This window comes from Desmodus rotundus, chromosome 6 (genome assembly GCF_022682495.2).
Source record: "Desmodus rotundus isolate HL8 chromosome 6, HLdesRot8A.1, whole genome shotgun sequence".
Taxonomy (NCBI): Eukaryota; Metazoa; Chordata; class Mammalia; order Chiroptera; family Phyllostomidae; genus Desmodus; species Desmodus rotundus.
Window position 1 is genome coordinate 124,984,117 of NC_071392.1, and position 19,703 is coordinate 125,003,819.

General features: G+C 38.8%; 1 pseudogene; it reads left to right on the plus strand.

Moving 5' to 3' along the window:
- Positions 1-1,212: 1,212 nt before the first annotated feature.
- LOC112303649 (RNA-binding E3 ubiquitin-protein ligase MEX3C pseudogene) lies at positions 1,213-5,405 on the plus strand (annotated as a pseudogene).
- The last annotated feature ends 14,298 nt before the right edge of the window (positions 5,406-19,703 follow it).

Below are 19,703 nucleotides of genomic sequence, written 5' to 3' on the forward strand. Positions count from 1 at the left end.
GTCCTTTGTACATGAACCACATTTGAGTGTTTGGAACCAACAGCATCAACCTTAACTGAACATTAGTAGAAAAGCAAAGTTAGAGTCCCTGACTTAGACTTACTATACAACCATGTTCTCTGAACCTGTAGAGAGTTGGGGGTCAGGCCCAGTAAGGTAATTCGGAAGCTTAAGTTTGAAAGCTAGTGGGTAACAAAAGCTGTGCAAAGTGGCCATGAGTACATATTTTCCCTCTGCAGCAGGGAATCTGTGAATGTGGAGGGCTGACTCAAGATAGATACACATGTATACAGGGGTGGGCAAAAGGACATTTACAGTTATGAGTACAAGAAACACAGAACTTATTCTTTCTTGTATTATTATTTCTTAATTATTGCATTACTTTCATACAAATGACTGTAAAGAGATCTCAGAATATCTTCAGACCAATATTTGGTAGCTGCTACTAGAGACTAAGTGCCTTATATTATTTCTTAATGAGACATACTTCAGACCAACAAAGATATTTATTTAATGAATAGTCTATTTAGTTTATATCACTAACCATTAATTGATACACTCATTTAGCACTTCATACATATGTTTGAACTTGACTGTATCTTCCTGACTCACACTAGGCTTCTAAGTTTAGTCAACACCTTCCCATCAAAGTTCCTTTGATCAATTTGTAAATTGCTCTCACTTGCTGTGTCCTGACACATGTGCCTTTATAAGCACACATATGAGTATTTCACCATCAGCAATGAAAGAATTCAACAATGGCAGAAAAACACAAAAAATGGCACTTGTATTTTAAAATATCCTTTAGAGATGTGCTCATTGCTGAGAAACTGCTTTGCTCAAACCTAAACCCAGCCCGATTTTTATTTTGTTACAGAATAGTTAATCTCTGAGTCAGCTTTTAATCTTATGTTAATGAGACCCCCTACAGTTTTGGCTCATCCCTTCAAATTACAGATTGATCTATAATTAATAAGGCTTATAATGGCAGTACCTGAGACAAAAGACATCATTGGGCATCTGGGAAGAGAGAGCTGAGAAGTGTAGAAAGGGCATTTACAATTTCATTCTTACCACATACTAAATTGGCTCCTGGTGACAGAAGCAGGTGTCTCTGGGTAGCAAGTCTGCTGGCTCAAGCTCCTCTAACAAGGAAAGCAGCTAAACTGCCTCTCTGAGGGCTGCGGAGGGACTGTAAGTGCTGCACCCGGTATGTGCATCAGCAAAAGCATTCCTGCTTGGCCCCTGCATCAAGTTTTCACCCGGGCTTGTAAAACTTGCTTTGAATTGACTTTAAGCTCTGAAAAAAAGCATCAGGTAAAGGAATTGTTTTTTGGTTTTTGTTTTTTGTTTTTTTCCAGCCATGTTTGGATCTGCGTGGCTATACTACATTGTAGTTTTATAGTCTCAAAATTCCCAGTGATTGAAGGAAAGGAGCAGTTACTGATTAATTAAAATCTAATTTTCTATTCTACCATAATTGTAGCAGTAGAGGGGAAAAAAATAAGACTTATTATTTCAAAAATGAAAATTATCTTGGATTGTTTGAGCTTATTATGAGCTCTGTGTTACAATTTGTTTTAAATTGAATCAATAGAATAAACACAGAATGAGCTCTGTGGAATCAATTATTTTTAAAGGATCTTAATGCAAACCTGCATCATTTTGTTTAAAATTTTTTAGGATCTGCCTGGATAGACTTAATAAAGACAAAGGAAAGAGGAGGAGTTCAGGTTTTGTGGTAGATCTGGGACAGTCCTACAGATCAGCCTGTGTGTGGTTTTATGACCATGATTTCTAGCCCTTTTTAGGGTATCACAGTGGATCCCCTGTTAGCTCAAAACAACTAATTTCAACTCATTTTGAATTTTTACTCTCAGAATAATGCTGGAGAGTTGGGGTAGCTGAATTGAAACGTACAGGAAAGCATTAGAGGGTCTGGCTGTTTTGGCTCTGTCTCCTGATTCGGTTCTGAGCATGTGGGCAGGGTGTGAAGGACGGCAGTGTGACAGGTGGTGACCGGGCACCCTGGGATCAGAGCAGGCTGTCCCAATGTAATTACCTGGTTCACTGGTTCCAATGGGAAGGAAGGGTTGATTTTACCTCTTGGCTTTCCACTGAGTCCTCTTGCAATCTACAGATCTTTATAACCTCTAATTGTGGGGAGGGGCAAGGGGAGTGGTCAGTGGGAGACACCTGGGGAATTTAAAATTTGCCCTTTTTGCCCTGGCTGGTGTGGCTCAGTTTGTTGGAGCATCATTCTGTAAACCAAAAGGTTGCAGGTTTGATCTGCAGTCAGAGAAAATACTTAGGGTACAGGTTTGATCCCCTTTTGGAGCCCATATGGAGGCAACCAATCAATGTTTCTCTCTCCCTCTCTTTCCCTTCCTCTCTGTCTAAAAGAACAATGAAAAAATAGAATTTGCACTTTTTAACTGTCTCATTTAAGTTTAAGTGCAATAAAATGCTAAGTGTAATAGAAGTAGGTTGCAAATTGTATATGTCTATTTACATTTATAGAAAGGTTATTTATGTTTGTAGTACATATGTATATATAGTATAAATTTAGATTGATATCTGTATATATATGTATGCATTTTATGTAAATATATAATTTATATATAATAGATGATTATTTTTATATAGATGTTATATATGTATACTATATACATGTATGAATATTTATATTTAAAAATATTTTATATGTATGTATTACATATATGAGTATCTTATAAATATAGTGTCTGTATACATGCATGTATACCATATATGATAAGTGTTTATCCATATTTATATTTTATATGTAGCACATTTATATACATATATGTGTGTATATTTATATTTACAAGATTATTTCTAATCTATATAGCAGTGTATGTGTGTATGTATCTAGATAGGATATAGAATATACTCCAACATATCAAATGGATAAAAAGGTTATACAGGAAAGTAGGACTCTGACAATTTTTATTTTCTTTGTGTCTTCTTATATTCTCTAAATATCCTATGAATCTAAAGTATTTCTTTTGCAATCTTTGAAAAGTCATTAAAAGAAAAAGAGAGCAGCTTTCCTGCAGGTCCTGCACACCCTCAGAAAGATTCTTTTCCTGCCGTGATGAGCGAGTTCCTGGTTCCCCTGATCACAGACCGTCCTTCATCTCAGATTGCCATCTGTGTCCTCTGGGACCAAGCAGCATAGTCTACAGGCTACGTGGGTTTGGAGGGCTGTCGCATTCGTCCCTGTCCTCCTTTCCTTCTGTTGGTGTGCATGAGCTCACTTACACAATATGATCACAAAGAATCACCAGGGTCCCTTAAGTGTTCCTGTTCTTGGTGTTCACTGGTGCTCATATGATTTATCACATACATGTCTCCCTTCCCTCAATTTTTCATAGCAGACAGGGAGAAATGAAGCTGTATCTAATATATACATGTTACGCAAGTTCCAGACCAGTATTCTCATGTGTACAAGAACTGAAAGGGCTTATTAAAACACAGGTTCCCGGGCCTCCTCCTCCCCACAAGATTCTGATTCTGTAGGGCTGACTTGGGTCCAAGGAACTGCATTTCTAACAAGCTTCCAGGCAATGCCCAGGGTGCTGGTCCTTGGACCACTCTTGGAGGGGCCAAGTCTAATAGTTCTCAAAGTGTGGAGCCCACTTCAGCCACATCAGAAACAACAACTTTGTTAGAATTACAGAATTTCAGATTTCATACCAGAGGTGTTGAGTCAGGATTTTCTTTTATCTTTTTCAAAATGTTTTATCCTTAGATGAGGACATTTTTTCATTGCCTTTTTAAAGAGAGAGAGCAAGGTAGAGAGTAAGGGAGAGAGAAACATCATACTGAGAGAAGCATCAATTTGTTGCCTGCCAAACATGCTGGGACAGGGGATCGAACTTGCAGCCTGCATATGTGCCCTGGTCTGGAATCCAACCGCAATATTGTATTTATAGGATGTCACTCCAACTAACTGATCCAAACTGGCCAGGGCGGGTTTTGCTTTTTAATAAGGTTCCCAAGATATTTAAGTGCACATGACAAAAGATGGAGAAGCACTTTTAGGCACTCATAAGAAAGGCAGGGAGTGATGGCAGCGATGTTGTCCCTTGCCTGAACTTGGAGCAGGCTGCCCGGCTGTGGGGTAAGAGCGTCCCTATGCCCAGCTCTAAGCATGTCGCTGAGATTGTCAGTCACCAGGGTTGTAAAATTAAAGCACCGAGAGCTTAGACAAACACATGTATCAAGACACCTGTTTGTAGTGAAAAGCCCATTTTTGTTGTCACTTGGCAAAAAGAAGATGTTGCTTTGGCCAAAACAGCAATCCTCTCAGTTGCAGAGCCCTTCTCCATGATTCATGCATCTCTAACCAAAATCGCCCTGCCCTGGAAGGATTATCAAGTCCTAATCTGCACGGTCCAAGTAAGGGTCCCACATGGTGTGGTGAGATTAGTAGTTGGGGCAACTAGGAGCAACTACTGAAAGAATTCAACAGCAGACCCACACATACATAGTAACTCTGAGCAGAGATAAGGAACCTGTCTTTGAAGTAACGGGGATGCCTGAAAATGTTTATGAAGCATGAGAAGAAATAGAAATGCATATTGCCATGCTTACAGGAAACTATATTGAGCTCAATGAAGAGAATGATTTCCATTACAATGGGTACCGATGTAAGCTTTGAAAGTGGCATTAGCTCTTCATGGTTCTCTTCCAATTCAGTGGCTCCTAGCCATGCAAGAATGATATCCAATCATCAAAATGATAGTTTTAGTTCTCTGGGTAGTGGTTCTCAGAGTCCTACTTTAGAAGCAATAGACTGGCTGACTTTAGTCCAACAAGATCATTTAGCACAGGAAACTTGGGGCTTAGAGATACACTACCATCTGTAGGGTCAGATTTTGTCATTGATTCTCCTGCCTTTGACTCTTTACCAGTATCTGTGCTAACTATCCGTACTCCATTTAAACCAGTTAACCCACTCTCTGACTTTGGGAGTGATCCTTCTGATCACATGAAGACTCATTGTAGAGGAAGTCAGCTATCTATTCCTCGTGCCTACTACCTTTCCTGAGAGCACTGAAGACCCACTTGCTTGAGGGATTAGGAGCGACCCACCTAATACAGGCAACCATGTTGGCCTTCCAATTACTTCCCTGTTTTTTCTAATGGTACCAATAGTTGCTCCTCTTCCAATGATGGTTCCACCTCTAGCTCACTTCCAGAATCAAGACAAAAGCATGACTGTGTTAATTGGCTTTGAGAATGAAGTTATTTCTGCCCTAGTTTCATACGACTGCCACCTCTTCTGTATGGAATGTGCCAACAAGATCCATGAAAAACGAATGCCATCATGTCCAGTTTGTCAGACAGCTGTTACTCAGGCAATCCAGATTAACTCTTAACTATATATATATGTATATGTGTGTGTATATATATACACATACACATATATATACACATAAATACTATATCTCTATATGGACTCGTAAAGGCATGGGTATAATGGTACCCCCAGTAAACCTCCTAATGGATTCTTATGACTGTTATCAGGCTTTATTGGGATTAGGGTTAAGTTGTTAGTAAATTTATAAAAGGCTTCTATGGTGACATTGAACCTAAGTGGTCTCTTGTCTATTAGTTTATTTGAATTATTAAAATTACCCTGTAGACCCAGAGACATAGCTTGTTATAAGAATTGCTAAAGCTGAAGTTTGACTCAATTCAGTGAAGATAATCATAGATGTGTGAGCCTATGAGAAAAATGTATATATACATCTAATATTTCAAAACGAGTCCCAAAGCCTAATCACATGAAGAGTTTACGGGGGTACTTGGCATTCCAGATGATTCAGACACTTCCAGGGTTGCTCTTTACACTGCCAGTTTTGACAAAACAGATTTGTTTTTTTTTTATTTTACAACTTGTGCCTAATTCTGCAGGATTGCAAGTAACTTTTTAATGCATTGTGAATTACTTATAGGTAATAATAGGGATGACAGCAGTTTACTCAATCACTGGTTATAATTTGGGACAAAAAACTGCTATATCGACCTTCATCTTGTGCAGCTGGTATGAGGAGTGGATCAGGAATGCAGTTGTGTCTGTTGTGACTTCCTGCCCATTGCCTCTCTTGGTGAATGTGGAAATGGTCACCCAGGTTTTCTCATTTCAGGAAGACCTTTGGGATGCACCTATATTGGCTAATAATTGAGGATGCAAATATTCCATTCATTAGTCTGATCAATCTATTGATTAATTTTTAAACTGTAGATACAAATGTGAAACATTTTATGTCTCATCCATATTCGTCTTGCACAATATAAATATATTTTTATTTTTTAGTAATTTAGAGGAAGGGGTGGGAGAGAGGGGTAATAATGCCCTTAGCATAATTCACAAAAGCAGCTGTGATGACCTCCAATTACTTTACTTCATTTCAAAACTGTTTCCAATCACAAGGTAAGATTTCCTTAAGATACATTTTTACATTTCACTTTTGGATGTTCATGACTTCCTCTTTAGTATGTTCCCAAGTCTATGCTGGCACTGAAAGAGCAAAACATTATACTGGTGGATTTTTCTATTAATTGTTTATCGAAGCATTATTTTCACAACACAAAACAAATGTTTTTCCCTCAGTATAACAAAAATTGAAATCCTATGTGAGCTGAGTAGTAAATTGACAAATTTTATTTTTTATTTCCACTTGAAGGGTTACATTTCATATAAAAGTTTCCAAATAACTTTTTTTAATTTAATTAATTTATTTTTAGAGAGAGAGAAAGAGAGGGAGAGAGAGAGGGAGACAAAATTCCATGGGTGAGAGAAACATTGATTGGTTGCCTCTCCAACCAGGGACCTGGCCCGCAACCTAGGCATGTGTCCTGACAAGGAATTGAACTGGTGACCTTTCAGTTTTCAGGATGATGCTAGACCTACTGAGCCTCACTGGTCAGGGCACAAATAATGGTGTTTATTTTGATTTTTTTCAGTATAAAAAATTGTCTTGAAGATATATTATGATGCAATGTTAGCTGCTTGTAGGACAGTTAAATGTCAGTACTGAAGCCTAATCTTTAGCTGCCATCTTGTAGATATGAACAAATGTTCACAAGCATGTATTTTGTATTTTGTTGCATTGTATACGGCAACTAATAAGCCAAGGAATTAACATATATTGTGTGTTGTTCCTGAAACCACAAATTAAGGATGACAAATTATCAATATAATTTAATATTTACTAATTTAACTACACTCTTTTGTTGTGTGTATGTAGGGAAGTCATAGGGATTGTAAGTTCAATTTGAGTAAAGTATAAAACCATATGTTTTATGATAAAGGGCCTTTAACTTAAGATGGCCAAAGCACTGATATTATATGGGGTCTCTCCAGAAAAAGTCCAGCCATTGTTAATATAACAAGAATGGTTTGCATGACATTGATATAACCTAGCAGCCAAGGAGAATAGACTGGAATGTGCATGGGTGAACAATGACAACTTCACTCTAATAGTCAGTGGGGTGGTAGATGCCACTGAGTGAGCATGTGTACTGTGTGGTTGCTGCATTCAAAATGACTGAGCCAGCAACGAATCTACATCAGATTTTGCTTAATGTTTGAACATTCCTCCATGGAACTATTTGAATGATTCAGAAACCCACAGCAATGGGCAACTCGTGATTGGCAGGTTCATCACGACAATACACTCACTTATACATCATGTGCTGTGCAAAGATTTTTGGTGAAACATCAAATCGCCCAGGTGACTCAATCCCCCTACAGTCCAGATTTGGTGCCCTGTGACTTCTGTCTTTTCCCCAAACTAAAATCACCTTTAAAACAGAAAGGATTTCAGACCATCAATGAGATTCAGGAAAATACGACTGGGTAGCTGATGGCAATTGGGAGAATTATGTGAGGTCCCAAGGTGCCTAACTGAAGGGGGACTGAGGTGTTACTGTTCTATGTACAAAGTTTCTTATATCTTGTTTGATAAATGTCCCTATTTTTCATATTACATGGCTAGATACTTTCTGGACAGACCATATATATGATTTTGTTTCTTTGGAGAACTCTAATTACTTCTTCATCCCCCTAAACAGAAACTTTATAACCATTGAGCAATAAATCCTCATTCTCCCCTCCCCTGCCCCTCATAACCTCTTACCTACTTTCTGTCTCTGAATTTGCCTATTACATATAACTTATATAAGTATAATCATACAATATTTGTCTTTTTGTGTCTAGCTTATTTAACTTAGTACAATGTTGTTAACATTCATACACATTGCAGCATGTATCAGAATTTCATTCTTTATAAAGGCTGAATAACATTGCAATGTATGTGTATAGAACACATTTTGTTTCTATTTATGTATTAATGGATACTTGGGTTGCTTTTACTTTTTGTCTGTTGTGAATGATGCTTCTATGGACATTAATGTACAAGTATCTCTATAAGTTCCTGTTTTCTATTCTCTTGGGTATGTACCTAGGAGCAGAATTTCTGGATCACATAGTATTCTATGTTTAACTTTTTTAGGAAACGACCAAATTTTCCACAATGGCTAGACCATTTTACCTTTTGGAGGCCCTTTTAGAGTTAAAAATTTAAAAATCGTACCTTTACACATATTACAAACAAACAAACAAACAAAATAACAACCCCCAAACATGTAATGGTGATGCCTGCCCTCTTGTTCACAAAATGCTGGTGGCATCAGCACTGTGTGAGCATATTGCTAAGGCTTCTTTCTCAGAAACCATGCAAGTGAGGGGCCTCAGAGCTTCAGTTTTGTTAGCTTCATGATAAATCTATCTTTGTTTATTTATATCTAAGAACAATTAATTTTTATTCACTGCAAGTCACTGAAGTTCTGATCTTATTAATAAAGAGAAAATTAGAAAAGTTATTTTAGGTGCTCATGGGGAACAAAATCGTGATTGGACCTGGGCATTCAGATTTGCATTAACACCATCTGCTCAGGGGCTCTCCCTCGGTACCACCTCAGACCAGTTAGGAGAGATCTTCATTCTAAGCCACCAGCTTTGATGGGCTCTTTGCCTGCTATGTTCCAGAGACTAAGTCTTTTCATCTAGATTATTTTTCAGATACCCAGGGCCCTAAAATTTCTTTTCAAAGGGCCAGAGAAATTTGATTTCAGGTCTACATGTGCCTCTTCCTGAGGTCCACCTTCCCAAGGGGTGGCCAAGGCGACTGTTTAGAGTATGGGGGACCGTGGGTAAAAATCAAACTTTCAGTCTAAAGTGTCTAAAGATGTTCTTTCAAGACACTTTACAAGTAGGACAATGCTGGGGGATGGGGCAGGAGGAGGGCCAACACATGGGTCTGTGACGGGGGAAGACTGTCCTCGACTGCTGTTCTAGCATGTTGCTCACAAAGGGTTCCAAACACTTAAAATTGTAATTTTACCTTAGAAGTCATATGATGGCATGATGTTTTGCAAGGCATGAGGACAAAACATATTTTATTCAGCAGTTGGTAACTAAATTTGTAACTTCTAAGTACTTAGACATATGGTATATGGGCCATTGTTACTCTCTTGCCCTGGGTCTCACAAGTATTAAGTATGATCCTGCTCTTTTTTCCTCACTTGGTTTGCTAAATACTGCCTCATAGTACAAATACCTAAATAAATATGATTAAAACCATGAAGAGTTACTGCTTCTGTGATAAGAATCCTGTTGTTAAGCAGTCTCAGGTTAGGCTGAGCAATTCAGCATAGTACCAAAGGCTCAGGCTTCCCTCTCATCTGTCATCTTCAGAGAGAGATGGCCATCCTCAGGTTCACAAGATGGCTGCTCAGCTCCAAATATCACATTGTTCCATGACAGGCCCTGAGCAGGAAGCAAAGAAGGCACCAAAAAATGTTTCCTTTTCCCAGTGTCTTCTATTTAGGGTAGAAAGTGTTAGGTTACCCAAATACCCCAGCAGAATTCTTCCATTTTATTGGCAAGAACCTGTTACATTATTTACTTCCAGACAAATCACAGGTGAAATAGGAAGGGTTTTTTGATTGACTTACACCAATGAGGATTTGTCTGTTGGGAATTAGGCATGTTGCTGCCTGGAGAAAAACAAAACAAAACAAGTTACTCTCAGCAAAAAGGAAGAGAGAGCTTGCTTTAGGCAGGGAAGCCATAGCAACAGATAGAGCAGTTACTTTCCTTAGAATTGTAAAGGAGGATTAGTAATTAGGAAGGAAAGGGGGTTTGTCACAGGATTGAAAAGGCAGCTACAGCTGAGCTTGTAATAAGCAGATTGTGAGAATGTTCAAATGAAGTTCAATGGGCCTTCATTATAAATGGTGAATGATTAATGCCATTGCATTTAATTAAATTTATGACTTGTATTTGTCACATAACACATTACTAATAGATAATGTGTGATGGATTAATATTGGTGTTCTCCATCAATATTTTCAGATGTGGTTCTACCAGAATTAACTGTTGCCAGGAGAAAAAATCAACCCTAAACCCTTCATTGCTCATGAAGTAAAATGACTTAATCAGCTCATCCTAGGATAGATGAAAAGGAGTGTGGAGTCACCATTTACCATCCTAACAAAGCATTCAACTTATGACATTCCAGGAGGAGAGGCAGCTGGGTTTGACTCCCCTTTGTCTTATCCCCAGGACAAGCATAGATGTATTGTAGGAAAATGCACAGACACCAACAATGGGACATACACTGAAAGCTGCTGGAGTGCTTGTCTGACCCCAAGGTATTTCTTAGGCTCACCTGCCACTTGCTTGCTACTCAGAGTTTAGATCCCAATGGTGGTAGGGTTATGGGGTCCTTTTCCTATGCACAGAATAACATTTCTTTGGATCATAAATATGTTGACCAACAAATTGGTGAAATATATATCAAATGGCCTGGAAGTCAGAATTACATCTCAGTAGCTACATTTCTACACTTTCTTGGTAAGAGGCATTTTTGGTTAGAAAGGGGCTATATAGATCAATGATAGATCTATAGATCCCCTTTTGTAAGTGACATTGGCAGGAAACCCCAATGTGGGGCTAACCTCTCTATGGTAGAATGTTTACAGTGTCCTGCTTGGGCTTTCTCAAAGCATGGTGACCAAGTCCAAGAGCAAGCATCTCCCCAGACACAGGACGTGGAAGCTGCCAGTTTATTAAGGCTCAGTGCCGGGAATTGGTATGGCATCACTTCTGCTTTACTCTGTTGTCAAACATCTTCTTGTCAAGCAGTCAGAGAGCTCAGATTCAAGGGACAAGGAAGAGGGACATAGACTTCATCTCTTGATGTAAATAGTATCAAAGAATTTAGGGGCCACATTTTCAAACTTCCACATCATCTTGAATGTCAGCTCCTCAGAGAAGCTCTGCCTGGCCATCTCCTATTGCTGCCAGTTAAAATGGGGTCCTTCCACAGAGTCACAAGGAAAGTATTTTGGGGACCTATGTGGTGAGGATGAGATGTAGTGGTAAGATTTATTGGAATAAAAATAAAAGACGGTCCCCAGGTTCCCAGTGTCTCTTCTCTGTCATTCCCATTGTGGAAGAAGTTCAACCTTGTCTTCATCAAGCCCAGAGTAGGACTAGGATCCAGAAATTGTGTGCCATCAGTTATTAGTCCAGTTCAGTCTCTGCCTCCACCTGGCTAGTTTAGCCTCTGTTCCTGGCTGTATTCTGGCCAATGCTGTGTTGCTGTACCCAGCACCCTGGCTAATGCTGGAGTCCTCTTGGAGCTGATACTTGGAGCTCGCATTTGGAGCCTGTGCTTTGGGTCCGTGCTTGGGGCTTGCACAGCTGCTAGGCCTACATGGCTGTTACAGAGGGAGAACATATGAACAAATGGGTGAATAAACACATGTTACTGGGGGGAGAGGGCTTTGTTAAATTTTGGTATATTACCTCGAGCTTGGGAAGGACCAGTCACTCTTTCAAACTAACCATTCAATTTCCCAATCCTTCACAGGCTTGTGCTGGGCCCTCCCCCTAACCAAATCATTTTCTGGACCTTCTGGGGTTCTATGTCCCTTACTCAATCTGATCCTTTTCCCAGGCTAGACACTTTCTCCTTAGAGTCACCATCTTGGCTCCTACTGCACATGCCTCATAGTAGAAGGACCTCCTCCTGCTCCATCTTGGCTTCTACTGGGCATCCACCCAGCAGAGGAATTTGCCCTGTATTGTTTTAACTCTCCCTTGGTGATACCAGCTAATGACTGGTAAATATCCATCCTGCCCCCTTCAGGGATTAGGTTTTGAGGGTGGAGGATGCAGCAATCCCCTGGAGATGCTACGAATGCTGCAACTTCCTGGTGCAGCAGGTTTATTGTACAATTCAGCTCCTTAGTTTATTATGCTTACTGTCTGATTCCCTTGGCTTCTTTGCTTTGTTGATACTAACTAGCTATCTATGCTAACACTATTAAGTAGCCCTGTCCACTATCCAGAATCACCATCTATCACAATACCGCCCTGATTTTCTTCAGAGCACCATTACCTGGACTTTCTGTGTGGATGCATTTATTTAACTGCATAATTTGAACTTCGCTCTGTGCCCAGCATACAATTTCCAGGACAGCAGGAATGTTAGATGTTTTTTACAGCTCTATACTCATAATACATTGTAGGTACTCAGTAAACACACACAATAAACATTTGTTGTGTCGATGAAACTGTTCTCACGTAACTCCTCCAACAGCTTGAAATGGGGATGCATCAAATTCTCACCATTAATATTTGTCCCCCAGTTTTCTTTTATAATCTGGGGCTCTCATTAATAGGACCACTCCCAGATCTTAGGATTCAGGTAATTATCACAGGCTTACCTTCTGAAGCTAAACTCAAAGCTTCCTAGAATCAGCATGAATGTGGCTGATCTTTTGCTTTAAGGAAATGCAGCAAATACCCTGTCACACAAATTCCTAGATCTGACATGAAAAAAAAATTGGATTAGGAAATAGAGAAGGAAGAGATATTCATGAAGGTGCAGCTTTCTGATGTGCAAAGAAGACAGTGTCCCTACATATTTGTTACTGTCTGTGCTTATAGAGTTATTGGGAAGTAAACAGTAACAATGCAGCGGCAATTCGAGCAAATGGGCTGAGTGACTTATTGCCTGTTAGTTCAGAACCTGCAAATCTGTTTTCCAAAGTGCAGCTAGGATAAAGCTAGAATAATGTGTAGCTTTTTACCTGCTCCCAAGTCCTTTATTGGGTCCCAGGAGGGGGTAATATGCTGAGTTGGGAGAGTAATAAGAGAGACTCACACTCCAGGTCCTATGTATTGTTGCAGGCTGGGAAGCTGCTAGATGGATACTTACCAGGCTTCAATTTTCATCTTAAATCAGTAATGCATATCTATTAATTGAGGCAGACCTCACAATGATTGTGCAACTCAGTTTCCTTTTGGAAGAAAATAAAGTCAATTAAAATCATTATAGGTATTTTGGAGGGGAAGCAATTTACACAGTTTTATTAGTAGCACAATGGCGTGTTTCCATTTGTTACCAAGAGAGCAATGGACAAGTTTACAGAGGCACAAAGGTGGGTGACAAGTAAACCAGGACATGAGGAAGGTGACTGTTTTCAGACTCTAAACAGAGTAGAAGGCCTAAGGATTTCAAGATAAAATAAAATATGTGAATTTGGAGACCTGCTTTCTGCCTGCAGACTTACATTGCCTGGCTGAAACCTTTAAAAGATGGTATTTTCTTGGCACATCTCAAGTATTAAAATAATAAAAAGCAAACATTTAAGTCATTGCTGGGAAGTAAGGAGTGATTTTAGAAGATTTGATTGCTGTAAGCTTCTGACTGGGAGTTTTGTGATCGTTATATGTTGTATATTTTGCATTTATTATTTTTATTTTTGAGTCTATTTATGTATTACATATATTTTTTTCTGTTTTGTTTGTAAAAGTAGCAAGTTTGGATCCAGAAGATAATTAGAAGAAATATTTTGTTGTAAGTTGGTGACATTTTCCTCAAGAAATCCTGTGAGACTGAAGAAAGAAGAAATCAAAGAGGTAATGTGTGGTCAAGATCAATAAGAAAAATAAGAAAGGGTCACAGGTCTTCTGATATATATAAAATTGAGCTTGGAAAATACACAGTACAGAAACCTAATACAATCAAACAGAATTCTTTATCTTTTCTTTCATCTTAAGATTGTTTTTTCTCTCAACTCCTTCAACCCTATCCAAAAATGTTGCCATTCTTCCAGTTTACCAGACTGGAATATGCTAACTTATATTCTTTCTATTTCCTTGTCTTTTGTCTTTTCCTAAGATTAGATCTTTACATGTGCTTTTTATCTCAGTCTTCTTTTTCTTATATCCATTCTTTTTGTTGTTATTGTTTTTAATTTTTGCATTTCTAGTTCAAACAAATTTTTGGTTTAGTTCTGAGCTTGTACATAACATTCAGGATGGAATTTTCACCACATGGGCATATATATGGGGTTAGAGTGCAGGAGAAATCTCAGGGTTTCCCAGGAATCCAAATTTGAAACCCACTCATAAAAAAACATAGTGATCTCAGGACACCAAACTAGGTAGGAGTAGACAAAGGGGGAATAGATTCAAGAGTCCATTCTTGTGGATAATGGAAACAGGGACAAGTCAGAGGAGGCATGTGCAGACAGGAAGAGAAAGAACACAGTAAGTGCAGTCTACTGGAAAGCAAAGAATACCAAGCTTCAGGGAGTTATCAAGTCATTATTGTCAAATATTGCAAGGAGTTTCAAGGAGGGTGGAAAATGAGAACATCTGGTTAAGTTTGATGTCCAGGAGGGAACTTTCTATGTTTTCTAAAGCTTTAGGAAACCATATAGAATAGAAGTAAAGAGTGATTTATGGTGAAATCAGATGTTATCAAAACGGATCTGAAAGCTATTCAAGTCCTACTTACCTCTACTGTTGTCCCTTCTCCACTCCCAAGCTAGAGTCCAAGTAAGGATCTTGAGTGCAGGAAGTTGACTGTGGAAAGTGATCCAAGAAACAGGAGGAGACAAGAGAGTAGGATGAGGATACATTATAGAGCTCATCAAATTGAAGGTGTTTGCATTTCAGGGCCAGAAGGTGGAGTAAACATTAGGCTGGTTCTCCACTTCTCGCCATTGCTTCCAAAACCCAACATTTTTGAAGCTTTTGCTTCAATGTTGTTGGAGAAACATCTGGCTAGAATATGCTATACTCACCCTGATAACTAAGGTGCTTCCCACCCAAATATAGTGAGATTTGCTCACAAACACTGTACCCACCCACCTTTACCTACCATCCTCCAAAGCTGAGGGAGAATTTTTTATTTAGCTCATTTTGAAAGGAGGGTTTCCTGCTTCTTCAGATCACTCTGTTTATTTCTTCTAATCATGTTTCTCTCATTGGATTTAGGTCTTTGGAGACAAAAGCCAAAATTCCTTCCAGACAAGATCTACATAGTGGTAATCTAAGACAGCACCCCCTAACACACACAACCCACAAAGCCAATGAAGCTGGTGGATAAATAATCCCCTCTTCCCTCTTCTGCAGGACAGTGAGAAGTACTTCTATACTGTACCTCACCAGGTCCCCAGCGGGTTGGAGCTCATCAATTTGATGACATGCCCTTTGACTGGCCTTCCTCCTCCTTCATCTCACTCTAGGTATACTTGAAAGAGAGGAAGGAGGGAGAAAATAAAGTGGGGAAAACTGTAAATGAATATCCCCAAGAATTATAGTAAACTTTTTAATGTCTTCAAATATGTTAAAGGAAGAAAGGAAGAGAAATAAAGTGAGAGAAAACCATAAGTTAATAGTTTCAAATATCATTCAGCTGCAGCAGTTTAATTTCTTTCTCCTTAGCTTGCCTGTAATAGGCAATACATTCATTGAGATTAGGCGCTATAAACTACCTATATTTTATCCCCTTATATTGCTCAACATGATGCTGGGCATGTGATTACCACTGCAGTATTTGTACATTGGATATATCATTGACCCTGAAACTGTGTTAAACCTAAGGGGTAAAGAAATCTTATTTTTAAATATCTACTAAAGCAGGTGAGTGCCTTTATTCTGGTTGGAGGGAGATTATGCATATGCAAGTCTGCCATAGGTAATCACCCACCCAAGAACATAAAGGAACAGCAAATATCCTGCGGAGGGGGGCAAACTCCCTCCCTACCACTGGACTTACACACCATTTCCTTTAGGACCTCAGTGGGAAAGTACATGTCACACATCAGTGTTTGTGCTGTGGGCTTGCTTCTGTTTTCCTTAAAGTGGTCTACCAAGTTTAATGGCCCTAAATTTTCCTCTCCTCCTAATCTCCTCCTCCCCTACTGTAAAACCCTTGACCTTGTTTTTCTTTATAGCCTTTCCTTGGTAAGTACACCTAGGATAACCAGTTCTAGTTGTTTATGTGGTAAATTCTTTCCTGCTTTTCTAGCAGAAAATTCCTGCCTTATTTAGTGTGTAAGAAATGCCAGGGGAAACACACACACTCACACATAAGCACTCTCTCTCTCTCTCTCACACACACACACACACACACACACACAATTCTCAATGCTTTCCTTTGTTCTCCCAAAGTTTAGATCACATGTTAATATTCTCAGAAAGGCTTTCTAACTTAAATTGTGTTGTTGTCCACTATTTCACAGGTTTGTGTGAAGTGAACAAATCTCTATTCTATTATAACTGGGCTAGACTGAACACCCTCGGTTATTTCCTCTTGGTCTTATTTCCACAGATTAACATCACTGAAATGGACTTGAGCGATGGTTTAGTCCAACCCTCTGTTTCCATTTGGACAGCAAGTAAAGCACCCACACTTAACAGTAGCAAGGAAATGTTTCAGTGATAAAAAATAGTGTATTAAAAAAATGTTCCCAACTAACCAAAAATCTGGCCAGACATTGAAAGAGTATTTTTTATGAAGGAGATCTTTCATACCATATTTTTGATAGGGCCTACTAATAGCTCCAGATAATTATAGTTATATATAACAGGTAATTATATAAAATATATTTTTTCAACATTATGTTACAATGTTGATATAATTAGCCAGGACAAAGTGTCTCTCAGTGGCTGAGATGGTGTACCCCAGCAATTCTGTGCATCCTTTCACCTCACTTCCACAACTTGATTAGACTACTCTTATGAGTCTGAGAAGGAAATGTAACTATCTCCCAAAGATGCATTATTCATAATTACTTACAGGGACCATTTCCATGGTTATATTAGATGTTATATCTTCTGAACAGGAGGGAGAGGAAGAGAAGATACCTCATTTTTCCTCTGTCTGTGACGATGCAGGTGAGAATTAGGAGCAACTGAACATTTTACTTCCTGAGAAAGAACACTGGTACTTCCAGAAGCATTACCTAGGAACTTTGTGTCAAGTTGTGACATTAATAAAAAAAATGTGAAATGGTTGTTCTTTTGGTTTTGCCATTAACAAATTCCCTGGCTCATGGGCTCAGAAAGACCTGTCTTTGGCCCAATTTTTCCCAAGAGCAAAGCAGTCTTGTTTCTAGCCTGACTTCTGGGTATTTTATTGGGAAACAGTTTTTAGTAAGATTATACTGTACTTCACTGAAGTGATAAGAATAATCTTGGCAAAAATACCTTTCGTTTGAAAATCTGTAGTATTCTCAGAGAGTATTCTCACATAATATACATGACATAATATCTAATATAGCCATGGAAATGGTCCCCATAATCATAAGTAATTAAATAATGCATCTTTAGGGGATAGTTACGTATTTTCTTCTCAGACTCATAAGAGTAGTCTAATCAAGTTTTGAAAGTGAGGTGAAAGGAGGCACAGAATTGCTGGGGTACACCATCTCAGGCACTGAGAGACACTTTGTCCTGGCTAATTATATCAACAGGTTCTAGAATCCCTTGAGGAAAAATGAAAACCTTTAAAACTGTATTGCTTTATAATTCCTACAATGCTATTTTTCTACATACTTTATCCAAGGAAATGTATCCTTGGAATGACAGGGTGAATACAGAGAAAGAATAAATTATACAATGGATGCTGACTATATTAATTAGAAATTTCTTATATTAGTCAAGATTTTTTTTATCTAGAAGTGACAGAATTTAGGTTAAAGATTTATTAGTTCACTCAGTTGGGAAGTCAAGGGGGAGATTCAGGCCTTGAGAGTTCTGGGTAGAGCACCAGGGACTCTTATGCACTGCAGGTAGAAATGAAAAATGCTACATTTTGTAAAAACAGTTTTGCGATTTCATATACAGTTAAACATATCTTCATCACATGATTCAGCAATTCTATTGCTAGATATTTATCCAAGTGATGAAAACTTATGTATGCAAATATTTACAGTAGACAAATCAGAAGTTATTCAACAACAGAAAGGAATGAACTACTAATACACATAACAGTGGACAAATCTCAAATGCATTATACTGAGTGAGAGAAATTAAATTAAAAATACTACATACTGTATGATTTTATTTATATAACACTTTTGCAAAGGGCATGCTATAGGGACTAAAACCTCCAGGGTGCCAAGACCTAGGAGGAGGGTTGTCTGCAGAAGAACATGTAGGAATTTTTTAAATAATGGAACTATTCCTCACCATGATTGTCATGGTGGATACAAACTGCACATGCTTGTCAAGTCATATAACTCTGCACTAAACTTTTTTTAAAAAGCCTCCTTTCTCTTCCTCAATAAGAATGAGTTCACTAGCTTATAGCCTCCTTTTCTCATGATTTTTTAGTGGGCTTATTTTTTGGAGATATATGGTTTCCTCCATGTGTTGGAGAAATAGCAGGTGCATTACACATAGGTACAGGATCACATTGACTCAGCTTTAGGAAATTTAGAGAAAAAAGACTATTCTTTTCTCCAAATAAGTGTATATAAAGTCCCAGGAAAGAACTCTTTGGCCCATTGGGTCAAACTCTTTGGGTCAAGAGAACATCTCTTGGCCAACAATATTGACCAAACTGAGGGAGTGCTGTTTTTGGAAACTGTGTGCTCATATCTGTGGCCAGGGATATGCAACACAGTGATGGACAGCTCCTCTAATAGCGAATAAAGTGGAGGGTGGGCTTATCCTCCAAATTGGGAGGTGATATTATTACAGTCAGGAGAGGAGTACTTGGCAGACCGAAAGAGCAGAGACCACTCTAGTATAAGTCCTCTATTTACAGGCTGCAGGGAGCCCATTAATTCGGAATTTTCATGCATTCAGTTGCCATGGTAGTTACAGTCAGGCATCCAAATCTGTCATTCAAACCACACAGAATCATGGGAACTTTGACACAGAGAGGTTCATGATATTCAGAAGTAGTTGTTGCTATTATTGTATCTGTGGGGGTTTTTCTTTTCTTTTTGTAGATATCAAACTTCTCTGAGAATCTAATGAAAGCTTTAGATTAAGACCCTTGAAAAATGTAGAAACCCTGGCTGATGTGACTCAGTGGATTGAGTGCCAACCTGTGAACCAAAGGGTCGCTGGTTCAATTCTTAGTCAGGGCACATGCCTTGGCTCTGGGCCAGGTCCACAGTAGGGGCAGCCACACATTGATGCTTCTCTCCCTCTCTTTCTCCCTCTTTTCCCCTCTTTAAAATTAAATAAATAAATAAAATATTTTGTTAAAAAAAGAAAATGTAGGAAACATGAGGTCACATGCCAGGCCCTTCCCTCACCCTGCAGTTCATGACCTTTGACCTAGAGC